This window comes from Populus euphratica, unplaced genomic scaffold (genome assembly GCF_000495115.2).
Source record: "Populus euphratica unplaced genomic scaffold, PopEup_1.0 scaffold79.1, whole genome shotgun sequence".
Taxonomy (NCBI): Eukaryota; Viridiplantae; Streptophyta; class Magnoliopsida; order Malpighiales; family Salicaceae; genus Populus; species Populus euphratica.
The window spans coordinates 57797-77950 of record NW_011499959.1 but is presented as its reverse complement, the minus strand read 5'-3'; the positions used below and the strand labels follow the sequence as shown (position 1 = coordinate 77950).

General features: G+C 31.1%; 1 non-coding gene and 1 pseudogene across 1 annotated transcript; both read right to left on the bottom strand.

The window, feature by feature from the left end:
* Positions 1–12: 12 nt before the first annotated feature.
* LOC105138528 (probable protein S-acyltransferase 7) lies at positions 13–4756 on the bottom strand (annotated as a pseudogene).
* A 10079-nt stretch (positions 4757–14835) lies between these two features.
* TRNAQ-UUG (transfer RNA glutamine (anticodon UUG)) lies at positions 14836–14907 on the bottom strand. Its single transcript has one exon. It is a non-coding gene; the product is annotated as a tRNA-Gln (tRNA).
* Positions 14908–20154: the final 5247 nt, after the last annotated feature.

The following is a 20154-nucleotide window of genomic DNA, read 5'->3' as shown; positions in this document are numbered from 1 at the left end:
TATTGCAGAACATAAAATATATAGCAATCACTTCTACTGACCAAAAGCACAACTGGTTTTGGAAAAATTACAACGGCCTAAAACCGTAAACCCATTGAAACAGATCATTATACATGGGGGGAAAGGTAGATAACGTGAGGGACCAAGAGCATTAACGGCAAACCAATACTATAGAAACATATCATTCTTTTTTCCTTTTTCCTTCCTTGTTCTGTACAATCATATCTTCTTTTCATTTTAAAACTTTGTATGCCTCTTTGATTGCTGAGCATCTGATGTCAAGTTGTCACCAATGTCACAAGCTGTCCGCTCTGATTCCCCCATTCCAGCTACTGAAGCAAGATCAGGTGATATATCCCAACTGCCACTTTTTCTCCCCAAACTTGATCGTCTGGAATGCATGACGCTACGCCCTTCCATACCTTGTGGCGGAAGGATCCTGCTTAAATCCGGTGAGACATCAGTCAATCCACGATCCTCATGTAGACTGCCATCATTTCTTATTGTTGCATCATAATCATCCGCATCTCCTGCGGCCTCATCCCAGACTGGCTTCCTCCCCATCTCTACATCACCAGCAGATTTTCCCACCCCTGAACTGACAAAACTACTAGCTACCATTCTAGGTGGAATGGTGTTTTCCTTTAGAACTTTTGCCCTGAAATTGTTCTTAGATGGATGAATGCTAGAGCAAAATATCTCCATGAAGTTCTCAATCAAACCTTTGTCAAATGGGTTGGCTAGCCCATCATACCGGTATCTAAAGTTCTCATAAGTAGACTGCCAGCGCCAAAAAAAAAGCAATAAATATGAGTAAACTAGAATATGACATTAAACATGAAGAATGAAACAGTTTTTTTCGCAAATATATATCTATTATAGAAGCAGAGTGCAAAGCAAGTGCGCGCAATGGAAGGGATGCAACAAGAAATAACTGAAGGTGATAAGAGTTTACACATGAGGATATAAAACTAAAAGTGAGACACATTATTGATTTCAATGGACCTTGACAAGGAGAGTTTCTTACCTGGTTTTTACTGATGAGATATGAATGGAACACAGTAAGACCACCAACAAACCAAACTGAAATAAAGGTGTAAACTACCAGTGCAATAGAAGCAGGAGCTTTGGACATTGCTTTCCAAATTGATGTCTCCTCACTATTCATGATCTTTGTAATGCAGACCCAGCAAAATGCATGTACATATATGCAAAGAATTGTTGCGGTGAAAACAAACATGAAGAAGAACCGGTAGTTCCGCTGCACCCAAAACCAGAAAGACAAACCCCAGCTCAGAGAATGATCATCATCACATAAACAAATTTAAGTGATGGCAAAGGTCAATATTTTGCCAGTGCAAGTACTATCTCGATAGCAAACTGAAAGATAATGAGTTAAGCTACAAAAGATGCTCCAACAGTATATTGGGCAGCCTAGGCTAGGCAAATATGGACATATTTAAGAACATCATCAATGAACGCACACAAATTTTACTAATTCTGGCACACTTCCTAAAATTCAATATAACTGAAAAGAATATCCACTTGCTATTTTTGGCATTTTAAGGACCTTCTGCAACTGGTTCAGTTATGCTTTAAAAAAGAAAAAAAAAAGGGCATGCACTGCTTGGATGTCAAAGGATTTTTCCTAATATTAACACAGTCTCTTGTGATCTCGGATTTTGATCACTTTGAAGTTTGAAGCTACGTAGCAGGAAGGTTATCTTCAAATATTTAGTAACAAAACACCGGCTAACCCCACAAATAATTAGTGTCATTCCACCATACAACAATGATGCCACATATTTTCCCTTGTTGAACATGCATTTCATTAACAACTTAGTTTGTATATTTCTCTTTCTTCTGATGGGGAGCCTACATCCAAATATGGTTGAAAATGACAATTCAAACAATCGGAATTGAGTAAACACCATGCTCAATGCACGACAGAAAATTTCATGTTTTCCTAAAACAGAGTTCTGGAGATGGCACTAGCTAGTTAAGATCTAACAGGTAAAGAAATGTCACGATGAAGAATGATCATTACCAATCCAATGCACTGACCAACCCAAGGGCAGTGATGATCAAATCTTTCCACTCAGTTATTGCATATGGAACAGTGAGAGCAGCGCGGCGGCCTATAAAGCATGCAGGTATCACAGTACTTGGTCTTCAAGGTCATCCCATTGATGATAACATCCTTTGTGCGTGGCAAACGAAAAGGTGGGGTTTGGCCAGGAGTAAGTGGAGTTTGCCAGTCATAACCTTCTGGTTCTGGAGGATGAGCATTACGAGGTATTATACCAGGATCTCTTGCTGACGTTAGTAGAAGAAGGGTTAAATCCTGGAAGAACAAATACATTCATCAGTTAACATCACAGAACCATGTTGGAACTTTCTGCCAACCTAACCTCTATAATTATTATTTCAAGCAACTCCTTCCGCTACACTTTAATGATCAAATAAAAGCGTTTGTGAAAACAAGGTGGCAACCTCAAACTAGTTTGGGTTGGTTGTATGAACCTTTTTCTTAATTTGTTGCTTAGGGTCAAATTTTCACTAATATGCTGTGAGATAAATGACCTTTTTTATCACTTCAAACCCAAATGATTCTGATCCAGCTCTCTCTTTTAATTCTGCTACTTAAATTGAATCACTCTTCTGCATTGGTGCATCCAAAGAGCATTGCTGTAACCATCATCACAAACGATCCTCCAAACTTATCCTCAATGGAAACTGCATCCACTTTCCTATTATATACAAGTGTCACATTTAGTCCCTTTTTATATTTCCATGTATGCATCCTAAATTTTAATCTCATATCTGCACATTTTCAGAAAACACTGCTTATTCAGCCCTAGAACTCTTTTCAGGTTTGAAATTAAGAGATCAGTCTAACTTGTTAAGAATCCAGAGAAGAACACATGACAAAGGGAAATCCCACACCCCTTCCCACCAAAAGTAAGGAAACCCCAATGAGGACACATTGTTGACACTTTTAACATGCGCCAAAAGGTCTATTGCAACAAGAGCAGAATGGTCGTTTCCTGGATAAAGCACTCATGTTCTGTTAGGATGATCAACTAAGGTCTCAACATAATCCACATCCATATAGCAGAAATTCAGGTATTCCATTTGGGGCACGCTTGAACACATACAAGTTTTCAAACTTGCAAAAATTCATTTCTTTATCAGCCAATAGATGAGTAAATATGCTAAAGTAACAGAAGCAACAAACTAAAGCCATAGTTATATGCTGTCATTGATATATGCATGTGCCGCCTTATAACCTTTATTTATGCACTAAACTTGATTGTTACAGAATAGCCCGTATACTAGGACCTCAAAAACAGAATAGTTAATCGACTGTTTAAAGGAAAATACTAAATGAAGGCTCTGTGATTGTCAGAAGATGGGAACTGCTATCTATTTAAGCTTTGTAAAAACTCATCGTAACAATTAGCTCGGTTCATTGTTAAGCATATGGTGCTTCAGCAAGCAGAAGGACAAAAATTGAAGGAAAAAAAAAATTACAGAACTTAAGAAAGGAAGACTACTCACTAGTAATGTCAGAACGATAGCAACGACTAATATTGATATTCCCAAGTGATGAGAAAAATCATCTTTCAGCTTTCTTGCTACAAAGACACAGAAAATAGCAGCAGGAACCACAATAAGAAATATGGTTAACAGAAGAGATCTCGCATCTGGTCCAAAAATAAGCCTCCCGTGAAGCAAGAAAGTCTGCATACAAAACAACCAACTGTGGCATTATGCAATTATCAACTATTGTCAACATGAAAGAATAAGAGAAAAAACCCTCGCAATGGTATAATAATATTTTAAAAAAAATGTTGAAAAATAGTAGCAATATCTACATTATGCTTTTCCCATCTTTGAATCACGAAACAGAAAAGGCCATGATATGTTGGAAAGTGATTTTTTTCATTAACCTCACTAAATCAAAAAATTGATTCACGGCAGTAACAACAGCTGCAAGAAATCCAAATTCAGTTACTCATTAAACAAACAAACCCCTACCCATTTCACAATAAGCCAACTACTTGCAAAATAATTTACTCAAGTGAGCCATAAACAGAAGTTGCGAGCATAAATAGCTCAAATTGACAGCTAATTAAGCCTCCCCCAAAAAAAAATCCATTTTTAACTCCTTTATACCATTCTTAAACACCCCAAAATCCACTCTGTATCCTCAATCTCGAAAAATCTCACACTTTCCTCGACTAAAACCCAGAATCCAAAACTAGAAATTAGCTTACATTACTGCCTTTCCATGCCTGGTAAGTCATGAGCTGATCCTCCCCATCGTCACCAGTAACAGCAGCGTCCACCGTGGCTCCGGCAGTCGGATCAGGAGGTGGTGGGACCACATACATGTCTCTCATCCCTCTTTTCTGTTCTCTCTTTGTAAGGTCAATTCTGGATAGCTGCAACGCTTTGCAAAGTGAAAACGAAAAAGGAAAAGAAACACCAAAAAATATAAAGCAAATAAAGGCAGCTCTTAATAGCACCGCACGATAAAAAGCAGAGACTATTTGACTTTTACTTTATTTTTGTTAACAAGACAAATTGGGTTGGTGGGGTGAGGTTCAAGCTATGATATTATGGTATATGAGGTAGAAACCACCACCAACGACGGCGTGAACGGTCGCAGTCGAGCTGTTCATCTAAGTAAATGGCAGAGTACAAAAATATTATTCTATACAATCATTCAGGAAAGGTATAATTCTCAGTGTCTTCCTAATGTCAAATGTGCCCAAAGAACTCTTTTTCTTCTTTTTTTTCTTTTTTTTGTCTTGTTAATGATAATGAGGTGGAACATGTTGTATTCTTAAACCAAATAAATATCGTTAGAAAGATAATCAAATTGATTGGTGTGGTAAGTTGCGTTTGTTGTCATTAAACTTGATTCAACTATGAAGTTGGTTTAGACTGTAAGACTTTATTAAGTTCGAGGTTTAATGTTTGAGTTTCCATAAGTTTAGCAGATCCTTTCGAATGGACCTCATAATTCATTTGCTGTTCGTATATTTGTACAGCCTTTTTTACTCTTTTTTAGGTTTGTCCATATTTTACTCTTTTTTTTTCTTTTTTTTCTTTTTTTTATCTATGCCCGATACATAATTTTTATAAAACAAAGAATAAAACATGATTACTTCATAAAATTATAAATATTTTTAAATTTATTTTCTTTTTTATTTTTTAAATTTAAACTCTATTTTTTATTGTTATTCGTTTTGTTTTACATCATTTTTTAAATTGTTATTTTTAAAAAAAATCATCTTTCATATGTTTTTTTATCAAATTTGATCCATTATTTTTTTTATTACTATCTTTTTTTCTTTAACAGGTTTTTAAAATTGATATTTTTTTATAATTTTATTCTTTAAAATTAAATTAGTTAAGAATTAAATTTTATAATTTAATCAAGTTCAGAATTTCACATGTTATAAATTTTAAACTTTAAACCAAGTTTAGGAGGTTTACTCAAGTTTAAATGAGTGTATTTATCATATTATTATTTAGAGCGTGAATCTAAAAGAAAAAATATATTTTTTTTATTTTAATAATAATATAGATATAGGTAACTTTTTTAAACCTCCACCAAAAAGAAAAACTTGATATGAAAAAACTAATTAGATATGTCGAGTAACTTGTATATTAGGTTTTTTCATATCTATACCTTATTGATACCCGCACATCGGGTTTTTTCTTTCACATTTGATTATTATTATTTTTATTGTTATTTTTTTTTGCAAATTTTTTAAATTAATATTTTTTCAAGATTTTATCATTTAAAATTAAATAGTTATAAATTAAGTTTTTTGATTTAAATCAGATCCAAGATTTCATGAATTACAAGTTTGGAGATTATATTAGGTTTAAAAGGTTTGTTTAGGTTTGCTTGGTTTTTTTCACTATTTTTAGAGTTTTGCTTTGTTATTTTTTGTTGTATTTCTTTTATAGGTTTTGTCTTGGGTTCATAACCAAAGTTATTGATTTCAATGGTTAACCCAGGTTGATCTTCTTCTTTTTTGTTCTTGTTCTTAAATTGTTTTATTTTAATTTCTTCAATTAACATTTGATGTGTTGTAAATTGATCTTCATGCTTTCCTTTCTTTTCCTTTCAAGTGGTTTTTTTTTCCTTTCTATAAGTTTATATCAATCTCATATTTACAGTTATGAAGTTTGTGAATTAATACGGTTTAATTATGATTTTTTGTTGTTTTTTTTTATATTTTTTTAATTTTACCTTTAAATATCAGGATTTTTGATATTCTTAATAAGTTCAGGTTGGTTCTTTTTATTTCTTGTTGTTGTTATTTGTTTATTAATTTATTGATTCTTATTACATTTTTTTATTCATAATATTTAATTGGTAATAATATTTAAATTACCAATTAGACTACTGACTCAAATCTTGAATTTTTTTCATAGCATTTTCTCATGTTAAAAAAAAAATTAAACAACTCCTAGCAAAGCATCAACCACAAATCTATTACAAAATAAATAATCTTGAATTTCAAGCTTTTTTCTATCCAATTGCATTGAAAGTTTTAAAAAAATATTTTAATTCAAAAACATAATTAACCAATAGGTAATGGTATATTAAATGAAAATTTAAAAATCATGTCATTGTTACATAATTTGACCATTATTAGATATTGTAATCAATTTCTTATAAACATATCAAGGCCAACTAGTTAAATTACCATATAAAACACTTAAACTTGTTCGTGTGCACTTATAGCAGGTATTATTTCCTTTTATCATACAAATGAAACCAATCATGAATGAGAATTTCTTAAAAGAAATTATAATAGATAATTATCTCTTTTATTTTGTATTTATGTTGAAAAATCAATTTATATCATGTATTTTTTTTTAGTCAATTGCATTCGATATTACTAAAATATGATAAATTTTATTCTAATTCATCGCACAAATTAACTTTGTAACATAAACAACTTCTTTAGTGAAACAGGTTCAAATTCTTTAGAATTCAAGATAGTTTATTTTATTTTTATTTTATTACGTGCATTCGGTTCAAATAGATTTGACTATATATTGACAAAATACGATGCAGCTAACCAAAACAAAATAAAAGAGTATAATTTGATTTTCAATGTGGATTTAAGAGTTAAAATTATATTTTTCTTCTTACAATAATCGATTATAAATCCTATTTTTTTAATTATGAATCATTAATTGTGTTTATTAACATATTAAACAAGAATATACTCATGAGATTTTGTTTAATTTAAATACAAAATTGCAGAATTGATTTAGTTAAAAGTATAGCGCTCTGATTTCACCGAATATTATAGGTTGACTTGGGTTAAGCCCAATCAATCTAGCCAATGTAATAAACATAGGATATCACAACAAAAAAAAAATTAGTTTTTTCTTAAATCTCTATTTAAAATATAGGATATCACAAAAAAAATAAAAATAAAAATATTAGTTTTTTCTTAAATCTCTATTTAAAAAGTAAAGAATCACATTTGTCGGTCGATGTTTACAACTCTATGATAAACCTGACAGCTCAATGACCTAAATATTTAGTTATGTCATGTTCTAAATTGGATTTTAGATTAATTATCCATAAATGACTGATACAATTTAGAAGAGATCAACTCTTAATATGGTATTTAATAAGAAAATTTCAAGAGAATAGCAAGGATTAAAAAAAAAGTTATAAATTTTATCTAATTGTAAGGTGGAAAGGAAAACCAATGGAATGGAGAACAAATAATTTTTTGTGTTGTTATCCTTGTGAGATCTTTTTAGGTGTATACTAGAAATCATTAAGCTCTATACTAACTAACACAGTTAAAAACAACATACTAGAAACCAACAAGCTAGAAAAATAAAATTGAAGTTGAATAGGGTTTTTATAAATAATCTTAATTTGTATTTTTAATATTGAATAAATCGTTGGGTTTCCCAAAACATATACACACAACAAGAATGATGAATTTAATATTTTTTTTTGAAGTGTCAATAATCCTATTAAACAAACCAAGATTTGTTTAGTTCATATGAAGACTACCTAAAGATTACATGTTCTTTTTAATTTTGAGTAATTGCTTCAAGGTGGGGTTATCGCAGACCACAAGTTGTTCAAATATCCGATCTCTAACAGTAATCTATAAGAACTACCAGTGAAAAATTTCTTAAACCTTTTTGGGAGAGAGAGATTGTTATACATTTGAGTGCTAATTCTTTTATTTTATGTTTATATGCTTTTGTATTGTATTGTTGTACTGTGATATCCTGCATTGACGGGTGAGAACTTAAGGAAATACCTTATTAAGCATGCTCACCTTGTCTAGTAAAATGTATTTTAGAGTCATACGTGATTGTCAAGAATAAATATATGAGGCCTATAGGCCAAGGTGGACAATATTTTTCTATTGGGGTAGGGTGTGACATGTACTATCATGTAATCCAAAGAAAATAAGAGGCACAACATTTTATTTATATAAAAATCTAAAAACCCTATAAATGATAAAATATTAATTTACCCCTTAAATAATATTACATATATTTTTTAGGATAATTTTATAAATTTATTCAATCAAGTCTCTACTTGGATTTTTTCTAGGTCTATAATTGTAATCCCTTGTATTAATTATATTATATTCCTTGATTTTTAAAATTTATTTATAATCAAGTCACACTTGATTAATTATTCCATTTTAATTTTTGATTATTGGTTCTTATGTGTGCGACCCATTAAATTATCTAATAAGTTAGTTCAAATATAAATCACAATCCTAAATAAAATTGGATTAAATATATTAAATAATTTAATTTATTATCAATTTAATAATTGATTGATTTATATTTGAAAATTAAGTACAATATCTAGTAACTTGTCATGTTCTTTCAAATATTAAAAAAAGTCATAAATAGTTTGATTTAACTTTTTAGTGACCAACATCTTAGTGTAATTATTATCCATTCATCAAGAATATTTTGATTTAGACATTATAATCATTGATTTTTTGAATAACATTTCAATTTTTTTCAATTCTCGTTCCACCTCGGCTAAGAATTTCACAATCAATACTATTTGAGAATAGATATAATATTTTTTCTAATTCACATAGGGTAATGAATCATTTCTTGATTGCTCAAATGCCTTCATATAATTTATATTATCTGTAATATATACTCGTTTGTTACATTTGATTAAGATAACATATGGTTAGAATTAAAGCATAACACTTTCTATATAAAACAACTTAGTGATCTCAAGTCTAATGATTACATACATAACCATCACGTAACCTTTTTCATAAACATAAATGATCTACCCATATGAAAGTCTCTTGCAGGTCAGTTTAATGTACATATTATCATAACCCAATTCTGGGTTATTCCCCTAAAATTACCTTTTTTCAAAATAAAAAAATAAAAATAAAATAAAAGCTGGCAACATGGAGAATGCAGGCCAGGGGATCAAGTTATTAGAGGCTAAATTGAAGAAATCCGAGACCAGGGATGATATCGCAATAGACATGTAACTTTAGGGTTCCAATTAAAGTTCATCAGGGCCTCAATTGAAAAATTTTAAGGTCAATTAGGGGTTCAATTAAAAGCAATTGAAAGAGGAAGGACTAAAATAAATTTTGACCAAAAAAGGATTTTGGCACTATTCATCTTCTTCTTTAAATTCCTAAAATGGTTGGTCCGGTTACCTACTTTGCAGCTGCATTTAATGCACATAACGTCCACCAAATTTGTCAAAACTTACAAGAAACTGATCACCAGACATCCCTCTACATCAGGGTATGGTCGGCACCGACTCACTGGCAAATAAACGGACGTGGAACCATCCCAAAAAGGCCAACTCAGGCAGCCTGCAGCTATAAATTTAACAATTTGACAGTACATCATGCCTACTTTGAACCAATAGTTGGGATTCTTTTTATCTGAATCAAGGGCTGAAATTTTCTGAGACCAGGGATGATATCGCAATAGACATGTAACTTTAGGGTTCCAATTAAAGTTCATCAGGGCCTCAATTGAAAAATTTTAAGGTCAATTAGGGGTTCAATTAAAAGCAATTGAAAGAGGAAGGACTAAAATAAATTTTGACCAAAAAAGGATTTTGGCACTATTCATCTTCTTCTTTAAATCCCTGAAATGGTTGGTCCGGTTACCTACTTTGCAGCTGCATTTAATGCACATAACGTCCACCAAATTTGTCAAAACTTACAAGAAACTGATCACCAGACATCCCTCTACATCAGGGTATGGTCGGCACCGACTCACTGGCAAATAAACGGACGTGGAACCATCCCAAAAAGGCCAACTCAGGCAGCCTGCAGCTATAAATTTAACAATTTGACAGTACATCATGCCTACTTTGAACCAATAGTTGGGATTCTTTTTATCTGAATCAAGGGCTGAAATTTTTTTCCAGAGTAAACAAGATTGCCCTCTTCAACCACTTATAAATAGAGGTGGATTTGATGGCCTAAGAAAGGAAAAATCGAGTCCAAATTTGACAAAAAACCAGCCTCCTCAGTTTTTTTCCTTTTTCTGCAACAAGTCTCTCTCTCTCTACACTCTCTCTCCACTGTGCTCTCAGCGACTCCAAGCCACCAGCTCGTTTTCCACCACACTTATTCCTCTCTACTAAAAGCACCTCCTTTTTCCTCCACAATGGCAGCAGCCCATCAACGCTGTCATTTCCATTTTCTTTCTTCTCCAGTAATGGCAACAACAGCATTGACTCCTCCACAGATGCCGCCACTAGCTTCAAGGCAACTACCCGGACCACCTCCAACCTCACTCCAGGCCGGTGATAACAATTGCTTCTCCTCCCGCAAGGTTGCTTCCTATTCCACTCTGCCAGCTGCAACTGAAAAGTTGCATGCAGAACATGAACTTATTGTTCACGTTCTGCACATAATTAAGTTCACTTAGGCCGGACCAATTTTGGCCCAGACAAAATGTGTGGGTCGAGTTCAGCCCAAAAAAATATTTTTAGGGCCGATGTTGGCTCTCCTCTTCTAGGGCTGAGCTCGACCCAGTCAGCTGGATTGGCCCAGCCTACATGTTTTAATAATATTTATTTATATATATAATATTATATCATATATTTCTTTTTAAAAAAACAAAAAAAATTCAAAAATCCTTTTAAAAAAATTTGTGATGTTCTTAAATATTTTTCAATTAATTTTGCATAATATCGGTTTGTATATTTACACTGTAAAATATAAATTCAGTATTAAAATACCTGGTTTTTCTCTAAAATATTTCAAAAAAATTAAAAACAATTATTTTAAATCAATTTCTATTTTTAAAAATTATTATTTTAAATCAATTTCTATTTTTAAAAAGTATTTTCATACATACAGCCAAATCTTAAAATTTTTCCAAGCATATTTTTCATTAAAAAAATGATAATAAAATTTCATCTTTTTCATGTTTTAAAAAAAATGGATATCGTAACCAGTTTATGATTATCCATTGGGATTTGGCCAACATATCAAAAATCTTTTTTCAATATTTTTTAGGATCTAGATGTAGACTTTAATATTTGTGGGGTGTAAAATTACATAATAAAGTACACCCTTAGGTATTAAAGATACAAAGTGTAGAAATATGATGCTAAAATTCAGACTTTTAAACGGTTAAGACTTAATCCAATAAGGTAAAGACTTTCTCATGAAGAGATATTTGTCTTGAATCTTAGAAAAGACCAACAAATAGAACCCGATTTTTAAAAAAAAAAAAACAATCAAACAACAATGCAGCTTACATTAGGTAGGATGCACTGAGGGTGAAGCGTCTTCCCCTTACACAACCAGTCCCTTACTCAGACTCGCTCTGACTACAGGCTTCTAGTGACTATAATACTAGGGGGCGACTCCTGAACATTAATCATAATTTTATGATTAAATCCAAAACCTTTCCCAACACACCCCTCATAAGGAGGCACGATAAGAGTCTCCGTCGTAGCTAAACAATGCTTGCGCATCCCACGACACATATCATCTGACAAACACATATATATTAGTTTTAAGTATCCTTCATACCTTAATTTATAAGAACAACTACTTCTTTTTATAAAGAAATAAATATAATATACACCCATTTTAATAACTCTAATTAATATTAAGTCTTAATAGAATATTGACCATGAGTATTTAAGAATGAAGCTTTGATATAATAAAAATCTCATTATTATAATAACGTTATAATTTTATATGTGAAACATTTTTGTTCTATGGACTTTATCTTTATAATAGAAGTATTAATCAAATATTAGATTTATTAATTAGATATAATTAAATATTAAAGATAAAGAAAAATTTTATTATTAGTAAACATGTTTAATATAAATAAAACCAGTTTTACCTATAACTAGCCAATTAATTAAGAAAGTGTTTGTTTACATTTGTTTGATAACAATAAAATTTAATATTTAATTAATGAATTTACAATAAAATTAAAGTTCGTGTAACAAAAAAATATATACTTCTGTTTAAAACAAACCATAATGAATATTTGTAAGGTAACAAAATCAAGTTTTGAAATGGTAGGAACTACGTGCTTTTTGCATTTACAACACAGGTTGATATAAGAAGCATAACCAACGTACTTTTTAATATATAAAAAAGCCAAAAACCTTACCTATCATAAAATATATTCACTATAAAGACCCGTTAATTTTTACACTCTCCAAAGTACTCCCATCCTCTCCAGCTATACCTTTCTTCTCTGGACCTTGCAGATCCAAAATGTTCCCTAATTCTAGTCCAAGCCTTGGACAAAAGACAAAAGCTTTATATACACACCCCACTTAAAAGGTGTTTGTTTATATGATAGTTTCTGCTTTTAAAATTTATTATGTAAATAAAGTGTTTGGTAATATAAAAAAAACAGGTTTTTATTTAGAGACCTCATAAATTTTTCCATTAAATCGAGATTTTGCAAAAACAGCTGGGTGTTGCTTTTCTCCACCTGCTTCTATTTATTTATATGGGCACTGTTCATAACAGTGCCTATGCCATGCTAAGTGAATTAAATTTATCTAGGCATTATTCACTCAAGAAGTGAACAGTTTTCTAAGTGAATTATTATAATTCACCAGCAATGCGAGAAGTATTAACTTGGTACTGTTCATGTGAACATTTTCAGGTGAAATTGTTTTAGCACTATTCATGTGAGTAAAATTTATTAGGCTGCGTCCGACCTCGTAAAAAAAAATTAATTTTTTAAAATTATATTTTACTAAAAAACTAATGTTTAATATTATTTAATATCACTATATAAATTAAAAGAATATCGCATGATGACGTAGCATTTGTGGAAGTTGATCACAATTCTAATTTTATTTCTGATAATATTTTATCTGATTTTATTGCGCACTCAAAAAACCATGGAACCTATAGTCTTTATCGGATGAATTTTATACGTAATGGAATTAAAATTGTTTAATAGAATAATAAATAATATTTTATATAAAGTATTATTTATTTCATGATGTAATAGGAGTAATTAATTCTACAATATTTAAATTTAAAATCAACAATAGTAATATATATTTTTTAAAATTATTTTATAACCTCAAATTCAAAAGTATTCTTAACCAAATACATTAAACTACTTTTTTTTGAACCTCAATTTCAACCACAATTTTAACCAAACACCTGTGTTTTCAAACCAACCTCAACTAAAAATACTTTTTATAAAATAACTTTTTTCAAACCACGACCACAATAGCTACCGCAATATCAAACACACTCTTAACAAATCCTAAAACTATTTAACTGAAGTTTGTTTAAGATTAACATTTTAAAATTTAAAGAATTGTAATATAACGGTTCAACACATTTTATTTTACATTGCAAAATATATCTTAACCTTTTTAAATTAATGACATCTTATTTTTAGTTTATCTTACGACAATGTATATTTAAATATAATAAAGAATAAGTTTCATTCTTTTAAAATTATCTTATATAAATGCATGTTTAAATACAATGCAAATTAATACATAAAATTAATTGTTCTTTATGGTAATTTAACATGTATCATCAACTTCAACCACATCTTTAAACAAACATTTATAATTTATTATTTTTTTAGAAGTATTTTTAACTATAATTTTAACAAAACATCTATTTAAATCAAATATTCCATAGTAAAAAGTGATTTTTAAAAATTATTTTTTTAATTTTACTCATAAAAGCTATCACAAAAATATACACACTCCAAATGACATATTCACTAACATAAATGACTCTAATGTAGCCTACTTCTCTAAAAAGTTTATAATTCTTTAAATAAACTTAAAAAACAATCTAAATAAAGTAGAAAACTTGAAGATAAAGAAAAAACAATACAAATTCTAAGTAAACAAGAAAAAATAAATTTATTAATTTTAATATTTTATTTTCTAAACTAAATAGATAAAAAACACGTAAAAATAAATATCTTTCTAAATTAAATAAGAAATAATGATAAACTAAAAAAAAATCTTTCATGTATTAATTTGTGTGTGTGTGTGTGTTAATGGAGGAGGTAATTTTCCAATATATATATGTTTTCTCAATTTTTTTTTATTATAATTTATGCTTTACAAGAGTATTATTTTAAGATATAAAAAATCCCTACAATCTGGTATCAGAACTAAGTTTAATTACACGTACACTTTATTATCAACATTTACACGAGAGGAGCAAAATCTCTCCTTCAGAGCACTTTACTTTGCATCAAATTATGGTACAAAATATCATACTATAAGAGAATAAAACTAGCAGATACCATGCAACAAGTACAACGAGAAAGAGGTCCTACCGGGAGTCGAACCCAGGTCGCTGGATTCAAAGTCCAGAGTGCTACCCACTACACCATAGAACCACTTTGTCAGACTGTTTGAATTTTATTACTATATTCCAACAAGGCATATGGCATCCTCACATTTCTTCAATTATAACGGTGATGAGGCTAGTTTAGACCATTCTCTGGCTCGATTTTTATTTCTTTTAGTTTGTTTAAATCTCAAATGGTAATTAACTGATTTTTTGCTTTGCAAAGCCAAAACACAGGGTCGCACAATGGTTTAAGACTCATTTAATAAAAAAATTTAAAAATAATAAAATATATCTATCATAAAATAAAAAATGCTCGTACTTAACAAAAAAATCTCAAGTACAAAAAAAATATCATCCAAGACCCCAGTTATCAAAATATTTATAAAAAATAATAAAATATATTTCTTAAATAATTTTTAAAATTCTATTTATAATTGTTCTCAAGATGTCATTTACCTTTAACCCCTCTCATCATCACATGTGGAGGCATGTGGTAACTGGCATGCACAAAAATAACTGGTCTGCACAAAACTATTTTATGTGTGCAAAAAAAAAAAAAGAAGCATTATGAGCATGCCAGGTCAGTGTCGGCCTGTCGGGTTTTCGGGCATTTTGGGCTTAAATTGTAGTAGTTTAGATATGGCGGGACGACTCGAACGGCCCATCTCTTTGGAGCTGCACCTCTGGCCCACTGAAACCGCCGAGTAATATTTTTCAAGATGTCAACGAGTTTATATCGGCGTGCTACAGTCGCTCATTCTCTCTCCTCTCTCCACTCTCATGCCATGTCATCCTTGGCAATAAATGCATGCAGGATTTTTCAAGCCATATCATCCTTGGCAATAAATGCATGCAGGATTTTTCAATATCATAACCGTTTGAAAATGCATGGGAGGGAAGAGTTTGCATGGAAAAACATAGGTATCCAACCTGGTCTGAGGATTTACCCGGATAAGTGATCGGGTTTTAAATTTTATAGGTTAATATAAAAAAATTAAATTTTAATGTTTTATATAAAAAAATATTTTAAATTTTTTTATTCTATATTAAAAATATATTATATTATTTTTTTAAATTAAAATATTTAAATTAAATTATTTTTCTCACACTAAAAAAACATATTTTGTATGCTAACATAAAATATATATACTAGGAATTTTAAATTTTACATTGAAAACATAACTTATATCTTGTGAGCTTAGAATATATATATTAAAGATATTCAAATTTCATATTAAAAAAATATTATATTATTTTTTTAAGTTGAAATACTTAAATTAAAATTTTTTTTATCATATATTGAAAAAATATAATTTTTTTTCTTGTAAAGGTAGAATATATATACAAAAAGTTTCAAATTCTATATTAAAAAAATTATATTTTTTTAATTTATATTCTTAAAAAAATATTTTTTTTTTAATATGTATATAATACACCTTAAAAAGTGTTAACAATCAACTAATAAAAAATATATAAAAAAGAATATAATAAAAAACTCATGTTTAAAAAGAAACACCTGCTGTTATCCGAGTTTCCCTAATTAACCCGATGAGTTGATTGAATTTTGCCAGATCATTCTATCAGCTGGTTTTTTAATAAACTTGGACTGATCGAATTATCTGGATTCCAAGTTAACCTACTGACCAACCCAGATTTAATAACTACGAGTGTACGTTGAACAAGATTTGTACAGGCTAAGAAATTGGCATGGCTGCGGCTAGGATCCTACCCGTTTAGGCTGGGTCCAAATGGCCTGGACTTCCTAATTTTCCAGCTATTTGGGCCTGGCCCAAATGACAGTTTTTTCAAAAACTACTTGTTTCCAATTTTCTTGAGAAGCAATTTTTTTTTTCGAAGAGTAATTAACGTTAGCGTGCTCCCTCTGTCTTAAAAAAATTTCAACAAATAAACAAAAGCTTGACATGGCCTCTCTTTTGATTTTGGAAAATTCACAGCTCCCAAAACGTTTTGGGAATCGTCTTTGGGACATTTCGAATGATACTTAAACTTCACTCCAGTTGACAAGGGCACCATGAAAGTTGCAGAGAGAAGAAACTGAGAAGACTACGAAGCCAAGTCCAATCAGCACTTCTGAGCTATGTGTGATTTCCTCGCTGCAGGCGCATTTGCGATGACATTCAACTTTGGGAGAGAAGAAAATCTAGTGGACCGCAAAAGGTACAAATCAGCCTCAGAAGATAATTTGATTTTTTTATGGTTTTTATTATAATTTTAAAATTTAGTTTGATCTGGTGGGTAATCTGAGACCTGGTTGATCTGGAATCCAAACTAGATTGGATTTGTATATATAGGATTTAATGTTTTGTAATGGTAATTGAAGTAGCTGCCAGCCTAATGACACACCTTAATACCGAAATTATATCTGGATAATATTTGATGATAATCAATAAAGAGGTTATTGATGTGTTCTTAAAAGCGATTGTTGGTATATGAGAAATTAATTACATATTTTTTTTCTTGAGAAAGGAGGCTCATGGCATTCTTGCCTGGACTCCACTTTTGTACTGGAATACAAAAAAAGAGGTTATTGATGTGTTCTTAAAAGAGAGTGTTGGTACATGAGAAATTAATTACATATTTTATTTTCTTGAGAAAGGAGGCTTATGGCATTCTTGTCTGGACTCCACTTTTGTACTGGAATACAAGGGGAAAATGCAAAAATTATCCGTTGGTGATCTGTTGGACCTTGAGAGGTATAGGGCATATTATTACATAATAACTAAATAAATTGTAGTTTTAAGAAGTTAAAATCTATTTCACTAAAGAAAGCTACCAGATATATAGTCACTGGACTATCATTACTTGAGTAAATTCAAGTTTCGTTAGATCATGAATTATTTCATGCCAAGCGTTTTACGCCATTGATATTGACTTTAACTTGTGTTACATCCAAGTCTTGCATGTGGTATGCTTGCTAGAAGCAAAAACATGTCTCGTGGATTACATGCACAGAAACAAGTCTCCATTTATCTCTAATTACTTGATTTTATGGCCTTTTCTTCTTTCATGGAAAGTTCGGGGGCTTGGAGGCTCATAAGAAGAGACTTGTAAAGGGATGGACCAATAAACTGCACCTGCATGTGGTATGCTTTCCATGGAAAGTTCGGGGGCTTGGAGGCTCATAAGAAGAGACTTGTAAAGGGATTGACCAATAAACTGCACCTGCATGTGGTATGCTTTCTGGAAACGAAAACAAGTCTTGTGGATGAAAGGAACATTCAAAGACTGGGATTCTGATAATATCAAATGAAAATTTGTTGATGGTCTTGGGAATTCATGGGTGCTAGCTATCATCGTGGGTTGGGTCAGACCTTGTGTGGATCAATGTAGCTTAAGAAGGGGTTCTTGTTCAGTCTAATTTAATATGTTTCTTTATCTCTGTTTATGCACGCTCCACTGATCTTGAATGGACATTTTATATGTTCACCATGGATTGAGATTGGTGACTTTAATGAGACCTTGTTGCCTGCAGAAAGAAAGGGCTCCGAGCCTTTTCACAGTCGATACAGCTGGTGGCTTCAAATATGAACTTTGTAACCTGTGGCATGATGTTTGTGTCAAGGTATCTGTGTGTGTGTGCTGTGGTGCTGGTGTTCATTCGTTTATATATAATATCATGTGGAAACGACAAACTGCTTATTTGGGACAAACAGGATTGCCAAAAGGAAATGGATTTCAAGAGCTCTTGGTCATGTTACATGGCGCACCTAGCAAATGAAAGGCCATTTGATTCGATTGTTTTCACCAGCTAATATATTCTTCTATGATGTAGTCTAATAATACTTTAAAGCCCGAGCAATCATAAATTGGAATTATCGCTTAATTATTAAGAAAAAAGATCGTTAAAAAAAAAGGAAAAGGAATAATTAAGGGCACGCTTGATTTCATCTTGATTATTATTATTATAACTAGTGCCTGATTGTCCTTCAAGTTTACAACTTTATTTTTATTTTTAACATTAATATATTAAAATGATTTAAAAATATAAAAAAATATTTAATATTTTAATAACACTCTCAAATAATTTTGGACATTACTCTTTTTTTTCCTATGTCTTTGTAAACTGGTTTTTTGCTGTTGGCTATGGGCTAATTGTTGGTCCAGCTTAGAAGTTGATATAAGGCATGTTAAATCATTGCTTTCACGACTCCCAAACTATGCCAATCATTTGGTGGTGTGTAGCATGTATAATGATAATACTCAATTCAAAAGAAAGAAAGAAAAAATCTGGAAATTCTACCATCAGTTGGGGCCATGCCCAAACGGCTGGTTGGATTTCCAACTAGACTCTTTCCAACTTTGTTTTTAGTCCAAACGGCTGGAAATATTCGTACATTTTTCAACATGGCCATACTACTCATGGTTATAGATTCCTTTTCTTTTTATGTATTTCAATTTATATACATTACACTTATCTTATACTTGCTCACGTAAGTACTATAAGTTTCCTTGTTTCAATAAAAAAACTTGTTTTTAGATGAACATCCTGCTTCCCATCAAGCCCATCAACTAGAGGCCATGATGCATAGGACAATTGAACAAACAAGAAAAATGCTTATGAATTACTCGAGATCTTATAATTTTCAAAATCATTTCTTTATCTTTTGAGTTTTTTTTAATAAAAACAATGATTTTTCTCATACATGACGTCCATAAATTTTTAATAAAAACAGTGATTTTTCTCATACATGACGTCCATAAAAAAATCTTTATGGTGAAATCTTCGTAACTTTATAAAGAATCTCTCTGAATTCTCCATGAAAAAATAAAAAATCTCCATCTTTACATCTCGAAATTATTTTTTCGTGAATGTCCAAACTCCTATCAAGCCCATCAACTAGAGATCACCTCGATCACTTTACCAGCCATCCAAGATGTTACGTTGGTTGCCATTAATGTGCAACAACCATTATCATATATATACATAGGTGACTCGACATGTACTGCCACAACCCATAAGCATAAACTAGTTTTTTCGGTGAGGAATTGGAGAGGCATTGCTGCAAATGGCTACGGGTCAAATGTTAAAAGTTGTTTCTTGTTTAGGGAGAACAGCATATGCTTTTATCTTGATGCTCAGTCACATCTCCATCGTTTGTTTGCATCTTTTACCCTAGAAGATCAAAGATTCTGAATAACTCATTGCCATCAAGTGCGATTCCACATCAGAATTGTCCTTGGAAGTGAAGTTTCAAGATCTAGCTTGTAGACTCCTATAATAAAAGTGAGCCAATTGGATTTTACTACGTACGGAGTATGTTGGTCCCCTTTA